Source organism: Protopterus annectens, chromosome 2.part0 (genome assembly GCF_019279795.1).
Source record: "Protopterus annectens isolate FY-2018-M chromosome 2.part0, PAN1.0, whole genome shotgun sequence".
Taxonomy (NCBI): domain Eukaryota; kingdom Metazoa; phylum Chordata; order Ceratodontiformes; family Protopteridae; genus Protopterus; species Protopterus annectens.
Genome location: NC_056728.1, coordinates 673,807,633 through 673,822,632, shown reverse-complemented (window position 1 = coordinate 673,822,632; position 15,000 = coordinate 673,807,633).

Genomic DNA, 15,000 nt, shown 5'->3' with positions numbered 1-15,000 from the left:
ACAGCTGTTCTGCATGCAATTAACAAGTGGGGAAAACCAATTGATGAACAGATCATCACCTGGTCATGAGCATCACCTACAAACGCCATGCTGCCACCTATTCAAACTAGCTGTATCCCTGTAGTGCACAGAGAGAGAGAGAAAACAAATAAAAGCAAAAAATGGAAAACAGAAAAGAGAAGGGAAAAAAACATATGTGAAACATGTTAGTATGTAATTGAATGTAGTACTTGGTCTGTAATAATAGGAAATAGGATTTGGAAGAATATATGTCCCAACAAGACTTGCTGTACTAATGTCCTGCTGAACAGCTGCTATGACCATAGCATCTGGCCGTCTCTGCAGTGGGATTGATCACAGCCATATCTCTCAACTGTACAGATCTTCACAGAAGGTCCAGATTTTCCCATCATAATTTTTTGTCTGTTCCTCCTGAAATCTGTACTTTTCTGGCAAATAGCTGAATATTGCAGTCATTAAGTAATGACAAGCACTTCAGTTTAAGACTCCACATCCTTAAGAATATTTACGGTAATGCAAAATGTATAATTCTACAAACTTTCCAAGTTTGTAACAGGAATATTTAAAATCTGTCTCTATTTATTCCCTCATCATTATAGGCTTTGTCCAGATGTGATGCTCTAAGAGGTTGCGAGGTAGGATCACAGCTCAGGAGCCTGACACCCTGTGAAAGGACAGCTCACATATGACAACCGCTGGGTTGTCTGTCAAGCAGTTGTGACTGTGCCATCACTAGGCCATTTAATGGGATGTTGCCCATATCCATATGTTACCTGGGAATATGAGTATGATACATGTTCATCTTGTAAATCTAAGAGACCGGTATACGGCATGTGCATAGTAAAGAACTTGTTGCAGACATGTGTGTTGAACTGCATGTGATATATTGAGTTAATAACATTAAATTGTATAGTGTTCCTCTGGACAATAAGCACATTTGTGACTGATATCTATAGTCACATACACATATACTTGTGTTATGTTAGCCAAACCATTGACAAGTCTGTGAGCAATGACAACATAACATAATAGCCTACTTATGACTGTTGGAAATCTCCCAGGTTATCACAGTGATGTCAAAGCCAGCTGTGCAATCAACTTACTAATGTATGGTGCAGCTATATTAATGCACTATCAATAGTGATGTCCCTTTTGTCACCCATTTATGTGTGTCATTGTCCAGAAGTCCTGCTATAACAGGTTGAGAAGTATGATTGAGCAGCAAGACAGTAAATACAGCGTGCCCTACTAACATAGAACAGAAATGTATACCAGGTATCCCCTGAGCACATGTATGTATGCATATGTTCAGCTGGAAGGCACAAAACTAATAACATGGCTTTCCCACAGTCAGCTAAATAGGTTGTGCATGTTGCACATGTGTGTAATATCAGTGTCAGTGCATACAACAGACATAAATGTGTATAGCTACAGATTGTTGCATTGACCTAACACTGATATGGGTACTACAGTAGGCATGATTATCAGGTAGTAATCGGAGAAGTGTCTAACTGAGTTATGACCCTCTGTCTATGCCTACCACTAACAGCTATAGCAACATCTATATACAGTGGATATCAAAAGTGAACACACCCCTGTTGGAATTTCAGGTTTGTGTGCTGTATGACAATGAGACCACAGAAAATCATTTCAAAATGTTTCTCAACTTGAATGTGACTCCTAACCTGCACAATACTAAAGAAAACAAACAAAGCTGTTTCAAGGAAGGTGAGAAACTATTGCCAACTGAAGATATGCCATGATGTTAGAGTCCAAACCAAGATTAATGTATGCTGTAACCATCTCAACAGGTGCTTACAAAACATATCAGTTTAAGGGTATGCACACTCATTCAATTGGCTTATTGTACTGATTATTATTTCCATATGTTTTTCACAGACCAAATTATGTTTTCAATTGAATTGTGCAGGCTATAGGTCACTTTAAGGTGGGAATTGTTTTGAAATGAGTTATTGTGGTGTCATGTTTCAATTGCACAAATACCAGACATTGTAACAGGAGTGTGTACACTTTATATCCACTGTAGCTATATGCACTCAGCAGTACCTGACCTGTAAAACTAGCCTCCACCAAGGCAGAGTAATCCCCTTTGGTGGACAGTAGCAATTCACAAACCACATAATAGGTTACTATATTTGCTGTACAGGGACATATAGGTGCAGGCAATAACTTGGAAGCAAGTTCAGCTCTATCTAAGCAAGCATGTAAGTTCTCAGGTGACTTCCTGTAAGGCTGACTATGACTACAAATCAGACACATCCACACCAGCAAGGATGATTTCAACCGTGTCTCCACATATGTTGCCAGTCTGAGGCAATAACACAATTCTCCCTGTACTGGGGGTAAAGCACACCTCATACACACATGCCATGGATATAGGCAACCTGCATCAGACAGGTTAAGTGGGAACATAACCACCCTGTCCACCCCATTTGTATAAGGGGATATGCACATCAACCACACTCCTCCCCTCAGTGAGGTGAGCATGTACACATTGCAAACTGATGGCAACAACAGCAAGTCTCCATGGTGCATAATAACATCACTGTCTGCCTCCTACATGAACTCAGGCATGTGCTCACAGCTCCATCACACACTTACAGTCAAACACAGACTTGCCACCATCTACACGGAAGATGGCCACTGTCATCTCTCTACACAGAAATGAATGAAGAATAGATGATTATGCAATTAAGTGTCCAACACTGGGGGGATTAATATAGCTCAGGGTCAGGAGTGTAATTCAAGCTGCTATAGCCATGATAGATTAGAGGGTTATGGTGTAGTTTGGGTTATTTGCAAGTAATATCCACTGTTGATGTGCAATTTGACAACCATATAAGGTCCTGTGTCCTTTTTTCCTGTTTATGTCTCCCAGGTAACATGCAGAGGCCTTGTGTCCTGGCATTCTCTGTTGGTGAAAATTACATAATCACCCAATTTGTGATAGAACATTATGGGTTATTATTTGGGCAGAGAGCACAAGATGTACAGGAGAGGACTGTCCTGTGGAATGATTTGGTCCACAGGGTAAATGATGTCCACCTGTACAGCAGAACTTATGAACAGATGCAGCATTTGGCCAGCAACCTCATCCGCCATGCTTGTCAATGGGCTGCTGGTGCAGCAAGGGACTGGCTAGTCACAGGTGGGGGCCCAGCCATCCAGCCCCCACTGACACCCACCAAGGAGCTCCTCACCAATGTTGGGGCACCCACCCAATGCACAACCCATGAAGCTGAAGATAGCATTATGGAGGTGGCTTGCACCCACACAATGGACGAGGAGCATGCAGGTAAGGCCCCAGTACACATTACTAGAACATGGTTGCTTATCCATTTCTATCTGTTTAGTATCTACATGCATATGTCAGATGAGATAGTAGGTCTTGCAGGTGTTTAGTAATGCACAGACGTGCACATCTATGGTGATGGCCAGCATATTTTGTAGTATAGGGGGTTGTAGTGTTAATGTGCTGAAATGCTGCTTCCACCCTGTACCAAGGCCACTTAAGTGGCTACTGACATTACCTCTCTCCCACAACTATTTAGCTCCGTCTGGTATACAGCTGGGGCAGCAACTTGTAGCTGGTGAGTATGGAATTGTTTTGTTGAGGTTTGCCAATACACCGGCCATGTTAAGGCCATGCTATTTGCCATGCACCATTTATCACACCTACCCATAATGCATGATGTACATGTTCAGTTTTGTTGGTGTTAACTGCATTGCATCACAGTGGTCACCATGGTGTCATATCTGAAGGGTATGTAAGATTTCTGCAATATACCTCACAACCTGTCAGTGCAAGATGTGTGGACAGAGAGAAACAAAATGGTGGGACAAATGGGCTATAGTAGGGACATGTATGAAACATTACCCTTATACAGTGGATATAACAGTGTCCACACACCTATTAAGATGGCAACTGTTCCTGATATATACAACGACAGACCACAATAATACATTCCATATCTTTTACACCTGTAATGTGATCCTAACATGAACAATTAATGTGTAAAAAAGAATTATATGTTAGGACAACAAATATGGGGTATACAAACCTTACAAAACACTGGATGCATATGTGTGGACACACTCAAAATAATATATTGTGGAGGCAGCTTGTGATGTATTGACAGCATTCATTCTACTTGAGTACACACCTGCCATCAAGTACAGGGCCTCAATGTCACACCAAGTAATGGTATGCTGTCCAAGAAGTATGTTCATGACATTTCCTCAGTTGCTTGCAACACAAGCAGCCATGGCTTACACACATCTTACAAAGTATTAAAGAGATCCCATATCTGAAATGTATCAGTCAGGAGTAGGGAAAAAAACATTACCTAACCATTGCATATACAATGGAAAACAGTGCAGACAGTAATTTAGAGGTGTATTAAATATGGGACAACAGTGATGTTGAAAGAAAACAGGTGCCCATCCAAAACAGATGACAAATGGTGTAGAAAACTGGTCAGAGAGGCTGCCAGGAAAAATGCAGCAACACCTACAGACAGTATTCATAAAGATATGTGTGGTGCACAAGCAACAACTCAGGGCCACCATCCCCAACTTGAAGCTTGCTGGTGCCAGGGTACACCTTTAGGGTTGCTGTTCATTAGCTGGAACTAGGCATGTAGACATGGTGGAGGGAATTTGGAACACTGCAAAATTACATTGACTTGTGGCCCAAAGTTGTCAAGCATCTGCAATAAGGCTGAAGGTGGAGAGGGGTTTCAGCTTCGAACACAACAGTGAACTGAAGCATATATCCAAAGCTAGCTAAGAATGGCTGTATCTCACATTCAAGGTTATGAATTAGGCCAGACATAACCCAGACTCAACAACAATAGTAAAGCCCCTGTGGGACCTCCAAGGGCTGTGCACATGAGCTGGCCTTGCAGTTTGGCAGAGATGGGAGACCTTTGAAGGGAAGACAGACCAAATAATGCCAAGTCAAGTTGTGCCATAATAGTATACCCCTTCCCAGGAATACTGACTGCTGTAGTTCACATAAAAGGTGCATCAACAAATGATTGGTTTAAGGGTGTTCCCACTTATTCAACCCCCATATTGTACGCATCTCATTCAGTATCTTCACAGCTAATACATTTATTTGGCTCTTGATTGTATTGCACAGGTCATATGTCACATATCAGGTGTGTGCAATGTTTTCAAATGCAGTAGTGTGTCCCCATTTCATACTGTAGAAGAGGCTGGCATGTCAACAGGTGTGTGCACTCTCCTCATATCCACATTATGCTATGAAGGTCATTGGTGTAACTGGATTTTATTGCACAAACATGCACTGCTGATGATGAGATCTGCAAATCAAATGTTAGTCATTAACTAGTGACATCAGTCCTCATACCATGCTAGTTATGTGTCAGACAAACACATAGGGGTTGTGAGGAACAGAGCAAATGTAACTGCCAGACATCTACACATTCAGCAATGATTTGTACAGTTTTGAGGTATGGACTACAGTAGATCTCAGTGTGCTATACAGGTGCACAGCAATAATGTATACATGGTGCAGTGTGTTCAGTGGGAAGGGACATCACCTACTAACATGACTCATGCATCCTAGAGATGTATATATTGTTAATAACAGGGATTAAGAATGTCTGCAATGCATGATGTTGAGTGCTGTGTGTTATGCATGTCATTTATTGGGTAATGTGAGGTCTGTGTAATATCTTTGCACCATCTCATGTGTAAGTGTGTGTGTGTGTGTGTGTGTGTGTGTGTGTGTGTGTGTGTGTGTGTGTGTGTGTGTGTGTGTGTGTGTGTGTGTGTGTGTGTGTGTGTGTGTGTGTGTGTGTGTGTGTGTGTGTGTGTGTGTGTGTGTGTGTGTGTAAGTAAACTATAATATAAAGGTATTACTTTACATATATTGTCTTCCCCAGGTGGCGATGTGGGTCAAGGTCCTTCCTGCAGGGAAACTGATGTCAGTGTCTCTGCAGACTCTGACAATGATGACAGGCATGGTGAGACACAGGCAGGATAGTCAGGGGCTGAACCTGTGCCACTGGTTATCATCCTACTTTTGTCCACCCCAATCCCACACACACAGACACACTGCCCACACATACTCCATCACCAGTGGCGATAGATGAGGGACAATTGGTGGGTGATGGCATGGGACAGGAAAATGTGGTAATTATGGCAAGTGTGTCTGTAGACACCAGCCATAGGCAGATAACAGGTGAGGTCCCAAACAGGCGGATGGACAGGGGTGCTCGTAGGAGGACTGCTGCCCATAATGACCCAGCCACAACTGCCACAGCAGGTGTCATCAGATGCATGTTTCAGACCATCATGGAGTCACAGGTACATATTGAACATTACACCAGAGATGGTCTGAGGCTCCAGAGGGCTACTCTTCCTGCTGTATGTGACAACATCCATGATCTTGCAGATGCCCACCATTATTATGCAGTGGTCAAGGACAGATGGTTGGGTGAGATGTGACAATCCTCAAATGTGGGTTGTCTGTGCTAAAGAATGTGGTGGGAGTAGGACATGATCCACGTGAATATGGGACAGCTCCACGAACAGCTGAAGGTCTATGTTGACATGCAACATTTCACTCCTGCTCCTGTAGTGGCAGTACCAGCAACTCCACTGCAGGGGCGGTGCTGTCCACATCAAGATGCAGCAGGCCATGGGCATGTGGTCCTGACCACTCCCAACAGGGATGTGGATCCAGCAGACAATTGTCATCATCAGAGGAGAGTACCATATATGGCTTTCTGCCTGGTGGTGTCTGTGCAATCCCTGGAAGGCCCAGTTCCCATGTCAGTGGCCAGACACAGTAAACTGTACACCCTGCCATGTACAGTCCACAACTGTCTAACATACCCTTGTACGGGGCAGCCACATGACAGAACTGTGTGCAGCCATGCACACACACACGCACACACACACACACACACACACACACACACACACACACACACACACACACACACACATCACCATCACAGCTAGGGCACCTCCATACTTACACACACCACCTCTACACAGCCCATTAAATAGGCAAGCCCCTAACCCACACACATGATGTCAACCAAATAGCTCAGCCTAGACCTCTGACAAAACTACACCACACCCTGTGATATGATGATACCTGTGCTACATCCTGTTAATCCATACCATAGATGCAGGGACATGCTAATACGGTTCTGATGCACAGGGTGAATGTACTACATTTTTGCAATGTAATGCTGTTTAAAGTGTTGTCAGCTGGCATGTTTAATGCTTACATGTTGGGGTGTGTAGCTGTCCAGCCATGATGCATTATTGCTGTTATTAACACTGACTAAATGTTGTCTCCATAATGTATTCTGTTTGTATTCTAGGTGTCTGTGTGTCAGGAGGATGTTGGTCTGCTGTCCTTTCCTACAAGGGGTCTGGCAGTGTGGTAACATATTAACTGTGTCATATCCAAGGTACAGCGGAACACAAGTAACAGGTCTATATAACAGTTATTGCATGTGCCACTTGGCTGATAGGTCTGAAGGGTATATACAGATAAGTGCATGGTAGCTGATGTAAGCAGCTCTTATACAGTGGACAATGGTAAGTGTACTGGCTGGCACACAACAAATGTTTGTGAATAACATACACACAGAGGCTTTTGTGTTGATGCAACACACAGAGTCCTGTTCACATGGATGTACTTCACTTTGCAGAGAACCCATTGTTGCTGATCTAATTCCACCAAGACTGAATTGCCAATACCTCAAATCACTAAATAATCAGTCCACCAAATTTCATTTTACTGAAAATAGTAGAGGCAGGATATATATCCTTTTCCCCACTGCAGTGCAATTTTGGAGTTGGAATAAATAGTGGTGATGTGGGGGGCATTGGAGGGTGTAGTTAGATTAACAAATCTTACCCTCTTAACATAGACTTGACAGTATAAAACCACACTACATGTGGAGATACACACAACACTACCCTGATGTGGGGGGGCTGTACTCCCAACAACCAACACCAACTATATATACTAACTCTAATATTCCTGTACAGGTGTACAGTGGGGAAAAGGGCATTTACACTGCCACTATGCATTTTGGTGAAATGAATTTCCACAAGATGATTCATTTGCAATTTTAGCTTTTGCCAATTTGGTCTCGGTCAAATGAACTCCTGGGAAATGTTTTTTCTGCAAACTGAAGCAGAACCCATCACACACACACACATACACACACACACACACACACACACACACACACACACACACACACACACACACACACACACACACACACACACACACATTTGACACACCTGGTTTAGCAGCCCTGACTATCTTGTCAGTCAGGGCATACTGTTACATAGTTCATACACACAGCACTGGCCATATTGGGCTAAAGATTGTCAGATAATTGTAAGGTTGATGGAGACAGCAGATCACATACAGTGGACCTTGGGACATGTAGTTGGAGCACCACAGTCTAAAATGTGAGAGCACCCTTCAAGTAGACATAGTACTTAAACAAAGGATACTGTACTGACACGCAAATGTTTACAGAATTGGGCTTCCTCAGATTAGAACTCCTGGTTATGCAGTCGTTGCTACTACAGTGACATGCATTTACTGCATGCAACACAGACTGTAAGGTGATGACTGTTCCATGGCTCCTGTACTGTGGCCAACATCACCAGCCCTTGTACAGTATGACAATGTGCAGGGTGTGTGGAGACTAAACCCTCAAAATGCTGTCTCATGCAAATATGCTTACTTTTAGGGACTCACACACATACACACACACACACACACACACACACACACACACACACACACACACACACACACACACACACACACACACACACACACACACACACACACACACACACACACACACACATACATACTCACATTTCCCAGGACTTAGGGTGTAACCCCCACCTACGTAATCCTGCTAGTATTGTGTAATGCAGTTACCACATGCTCCATGGAAAGTACAGGGCGAAGAGTGTTACAAGGCACCCTTATAGTGAATAACATCACCAGCAGTGAAGAGTATGGCAATGGGAGGTGGAGTGGGTGGAAGGTCCACAAAGTAATGTCAACTACAGGTTTACATCCTCACAAACAGTTGTATACACAGTAATACACACAGACACACACATATTTGCCAGTACTGAGTGTTATGGGTCCATGTGTTCATATGTGTGTAGCACACTAATGGCCATGAGGTCATTATAAGCTTAGCCCATGGGAGTACTCTGGCATCATGCCACCTGACATTTGTCAGCACTGCATCTATCAAATACTGCCATGTGAGTGATCCCCAGGTTGACAGTTATATTCACCATCCACTCATCTGAATTTCTCTTGAAGAGGGACAGTGAGGTGCTTTGACATGTATGCAGCATATATCCATAATGTGGCCAGTATATGGGTTATGGACTGTCTGCAAGCATGTTCTGTTGAATGTTGTAATGTGCTTGAGGTATCCATGGCATGTAGTGCATACAGATTGGGGTTTCCTAGCTGTGGCATGTGTAACACAGCTGGGCAGACATGGCATTGCCAGTCAAGGAGGGATTGCCTGTAAGTACCCTAGATGTGACTGGGAACACTTGGAGGTTTTGGCCTCTTTCTACGTCAGACAGTTGTTTCATGTCTCGGGTCCTACAGATGAGGTACACCTGCATCCTTTCCAGTTGTTGTAGGTGTCTAGTTAGTTACACGGCAAATGAGCCATTGTGCCTGCTGATTGGCCTAATGAGCGAGGAGTGGAGGGAGACAGTGACCTCTTCATTCCTGTATGACACCCCCTTATAGGTTCATAGGTTCATAGGTTGATACTAGGCTATCTGCCCTAGGGCATTTATAAGCCTAGCCCATAGATATGTGGCTTTCGCCACCCCTTTAGTTTGAATAAAACTATGCCTATTATTTTGCTGTGCCTCTGTCAAGCAGTGACACTGAAGTAATCCCTGGGGTATATCTGCGATCTCCCATCCATTGGTCAAGATTCCTCTTGAACAAGGCCAGCGAGGTGCTCTGCCTCACATGTACCGGGATTTTGTTCCACAGCATAGGGAGTCTCTGGGTGATGAATCTGTCCCTCCAGCACATCCTATTAATAACCGTGTCAAGGTTTAAGTCTCCCGCCCTTGTGTTTCTGAGGGATCTAGATTTTTTGAGGTGAAGCATATTCATCAAATCTGGATTTGACATGGCCTTATATGTCAGGCACAGGTCACCTCTGAGCAAGCGGTATGAGACTGAATAGAGCTGGAGTTCTTTCAGTCGGGCAGCATAAGACATATTTTTGAGACCCTTTATCCTCTTGGTGAGGAACTTTTGGGGCCTTTCCAGCTGCTGCAGGTGTCGGGTCAGATACATTCCGAATGGGGCATTGTACTCAATCATAGGTCTAATGAGTGATGAGTACAGGGGGACGATGACCTCCCTTGATCTAGATGTGAATCCTTCATGATCAGGTGGGCAATGTAGAAGGTTTTCCTGACTACTTTAGCAACATGAGTGTCAAATGAAAGGCTAGTGTCAACCTGGGTCCCCAGGTCCCTGATGACTTCTTCTGTGCTCAGTGGATTGCCACCTATATGATAGCTAGGGGTAACCTTGTTTTTCCCGAAGGGTATGACTATGCATTTCTTGGTGTTTAATTTTAGGCCATGGCTCTGGCACCAGTTATCCGTTTCTGTGAGGCCCTTCTGAAGGATATCTGTGTCAGAAGTGTTTTCGACTATGGCGCCCAGTTTACAGTCATCTGCAAACTTTGTCAGCCATAACCCTCCTGTGTTTGCTTGTACTTCAGAAAAGTAGATGCCGAAAAAGAGTGGACCCAGGACTGAGCCCTGTGGTACACCACTTGTGACAGGCTTTGAGTCTGACATGGCTCCAGCAACTCTGACCCTGTGGGTTCTGTCACTTAGCCAGTTTGCAACCCATCTTGTGATGTATGGGTTTACATTCAAGCTAATGAGTTTTTCGATGATACCTGAGTAAGGTATTGTGTCGAAGGCCTTTGCCAGGTCGAGGTAGGCTGTATGGACTGCCTTTCCCTCATCAACTTTTCGAAAAAGTCAACCAAGTTTAAAAGGCATGATCTGCCTTTGACAAAGCCAAACTGGGTTGGATCCAAGGTCTGAAAGTTCCCTATGTCTTTATTTATGAGTTCCATTATGATCCTCTCCATGGCTTTGCAGATAAGGCTTGTCAAGCTAATGGGACGGTAATTTCCAGGGTCGGTGGAGGCACCGCCCTTATGAAGTGGGACCACAGTCGCCGTGCGCCACTCCTTGGGTACGTATCCTGAGTTGATGCTAAGATTAAACAGCTGTCCTAACTGTGGGTTTAATTCCTCATTGAGTTCATGGAGCACACAGCCGGGGACACCATCCGGACCCATGGATGCTGTGTTTTTTGCCTTGGAGAGAGCTGTTCTCACCTGGGCGTTGGAGATGTTTGGGGGGATACAATCCTCTGGTATAGATATCTCTCCTTTTGGGGGGGAAGGGGGGGAGAAGTTGCACTAAACCTGTCAGCCAGTATGTTGGCAATGTGTGTAGGTTCAGTAATCTTCACATCATTATGGACTAATTCTGAGCATATCTGGGAGTTTCCTCCTAGGTTTCTAACATAGCTAAAGAAGGCTTTATGATTGTCTTTTGTGTCCTTGGCGATTTTTCTCTCAAAATTAGCCTTGGATGATTTTATGAGAGCTCTTAGTTTTTTACTTATAATGATCAAAGGTGTCTTACCTTTCAAGGATTTTGCTCTATCTTGTAGTAGCTTCCTCCTTTTGTTGTAGAGCTTGTTTATGGCTGGGGTCCACCAGACTGGACGCTTGCCTTTGGTACAGAGAGTCTTAGATTTGTTTGGGATTGCCTGATCCATGCAGTCCTGTAGGTGCTGGTAGAAGGCATTTGTAAGTGATTCAGCGGTTTGAGTAATGTTTACCACTGGATCAGGGGCCTTAAAGGAGACCACACTAGTTTTTAGAAGTGTGAAGTTATGCAATGTGCCACATGGAAGGACTTTCTATCCACAACGGCAATGTGGTGTTCAGAAGAGAGGCTGCTGTCAAGCTGTGTTCGCAGACCTCCTATGAGAAAATCTGTGTCCAATGAACTACCACTGATGTGGCCATTTATGGAAAACATTGATACAACAGGGGATTGTGACCCATTTCTTGCCATTGAGACTAAGGCCAGTGTTCTGACAACAGTTGGAGGCGTCAGATGTAATTACCCTGCTATTTCATCTAGAATGTAATCAATGGTTACCAGGGCTAAGGTATGCTTAGCAGTTTTCAGCATTACATAAATGTAAATGCTAAGCAGATTTGCACCCTGGTAAGTTAAACCTACATAGTGTAAACGCCTATTCCTTTAACCATATGTTAGCACTGCGTACCATTGTACAAACTCAAACAAACCCACTTAAAGCTGCTCAAAGCTGCCTTAATCCCTCTGTATCCAACAGTCCTTGTTGTGCCTAGTAACAAAATAAACAGACTTTGCAGGTCTTAAACCCAAGGACGCTGCACACCATAGTCACAGCAATTTATTTGCAAGCCATCTGATATGTATGGTTTTAGGATATTTCCTCAAACATACCCCACTTTACAGCCAGTTTGCAAAAGGGAAGAGAAACTGTGCAATTAGGATGGATTGACATCTACACACACACACACACACACACACACACACACACACATATATATATATATATATATATATATATATATATATAGATATATATATATATATATATATAAATATATACATATATATATATATATATTTATATATATATATATATATATATATATATATATATATATATATATATATATATATATATATATATATATATATATACACACACATATATACATATATATATATATATATATATATATATATATATATATATATATATATATATATATGTATATATATATATATATATATATATATATATATATATGTGCTGGTGATAGACCACCCATAACTGGCAGCATGCGCAGTTGGATACAAAAGGACCCATAACACTCACATCTGCCCCCACAACAGTCCATAAAAATAAGTGAATGGTATAGTGCAACAGAATCATGATAGGCCATACACAATGGCCAGGCATACAACAACCTCTTAGCAAAACAATTAAAATGACTGGACATAGCAAAGAGGAATACAGCCAGGAATACAACCAGCCAGTAAGTCACAAACTGCCATACAACTCTTTATATACCTCATCCTTAGCCTTTGCCACATTTCTCTTTGCCATGCACCTCAACTCCTGTCTACTTTCCTCATCTCTCTGACAGTCACACTCCTTCGTCCTGATCCTCTTTCTCTATATACTGTTTTGTACTTCCTCAGTCCACCACCAGGTCTTGTTGTACTACTTCCGCCATCCACTTCACACCAAGCACCTTTCTAGACGTCTCCCTTAGTAGCTCTGCTGTACTTAACATGATATGTGGTAAATTGATAGTGTCACCCAGTGTCTGTCTTAACTCTTCCTTGAACTCCACCTCATGATCACCCTTTCCCAATTCATGCCATGTGATCCTTGCTGCTGAACTCACTCCCCCTCTTCTTGATTACTAAACACCTGGATCATCAAGACACATCATTACAGGGGACTGTACAATGGTTTAACTTACTGCATGTGAAGCAGATGCTGTTACCACACTATATAAAGTAATGGCAGTGGGAGGTGGTTACCAGCTATGTATGGTGCACACAGCAAAATGGTATAGACTACACAAGATATGATCCTTACACACACAAACATTTGGCAGTATTGGGATTAGAACTCCTGCCTGTCTAGTCATTTCTACTACAGTGCTACGCAGTTATCAGATGTGTCTCAGAGCTTACACATTTTCACCTAGTCCAAAGGTACCTCTTGGGTGGATAACATCATCAGGACTACTAAATTGGAGTGAGGGGAAGTGTAAAGGGTGATACAGAAGTCAGAAATGGTATAAGACACACACCACATGATTCTCACACAAACATATACACTTTACATGATTCTTACACAAACACACACATATCCAAACAGTTGGCAGTAGTGAGATTAGAACTCCTGCCTATCTAGTTATTTCTACTGTAGTGCTACGCAGTTATCAGACATGCCACAGAGCTCATACATTTTCTCCTACTCCAAAGGTACTTCTAAGGTGGATGACATCAACAGGACTACTAGATTGGGGGGAGGGGAAGTGTGAAGGGTAGTACACAAGTCAAAAATGGTACAAGCCAGACAGTACATGATTCTCACACACACTTGCCAGTATTTGGATTAGAACTCCTGTCTATTTATGTCTGCTATAGTTTTATGCAGTTACCGCACACACTACAGAGCTTACTGAACCTTCAAATGGCCAAAGCCGTGATAACTGCACAGCTAAGGTAAAGTATTACAGGTGGCAGAAAGTCTGCATTCAGTTTCACCCTTACACCATGCTAGTTCTTGCACATTAAATAGCATTGTAGCTAGGCACTTCACCGGGTTACTGTTTCAATAAGTGTGGCACACCTGGTAGCCATCAACAGCACTTGCTCATCACAGACATAGCCCCAGTACTTACTAGTTATGTCCACCCCTCCTGGCATGATTGAAGTGCAGATTTATGTGCTTTCACCCATTAACCTGGTGCACTTGTCCAGTTTGAAGCACTATTGCAACTGCCTGATGTACACAGACAACCCTCCCCTCTAAACTCCAAACACTCAGACCTGTGAGAGTTACCCGTATATCACCCAATGGGGACATATGCACTCTCCAGCAAAGACGGGACTAACAGGTCAGGATGATAGGATCAGCACCTGCACTGCACCATGTGGAACACACAGCTCACCATGACATCCACTTTGACAGCCATAACATACAGTGAAAAGCAGCATACCCACCTTCACAGAGGCACTCAATGGACATTTACA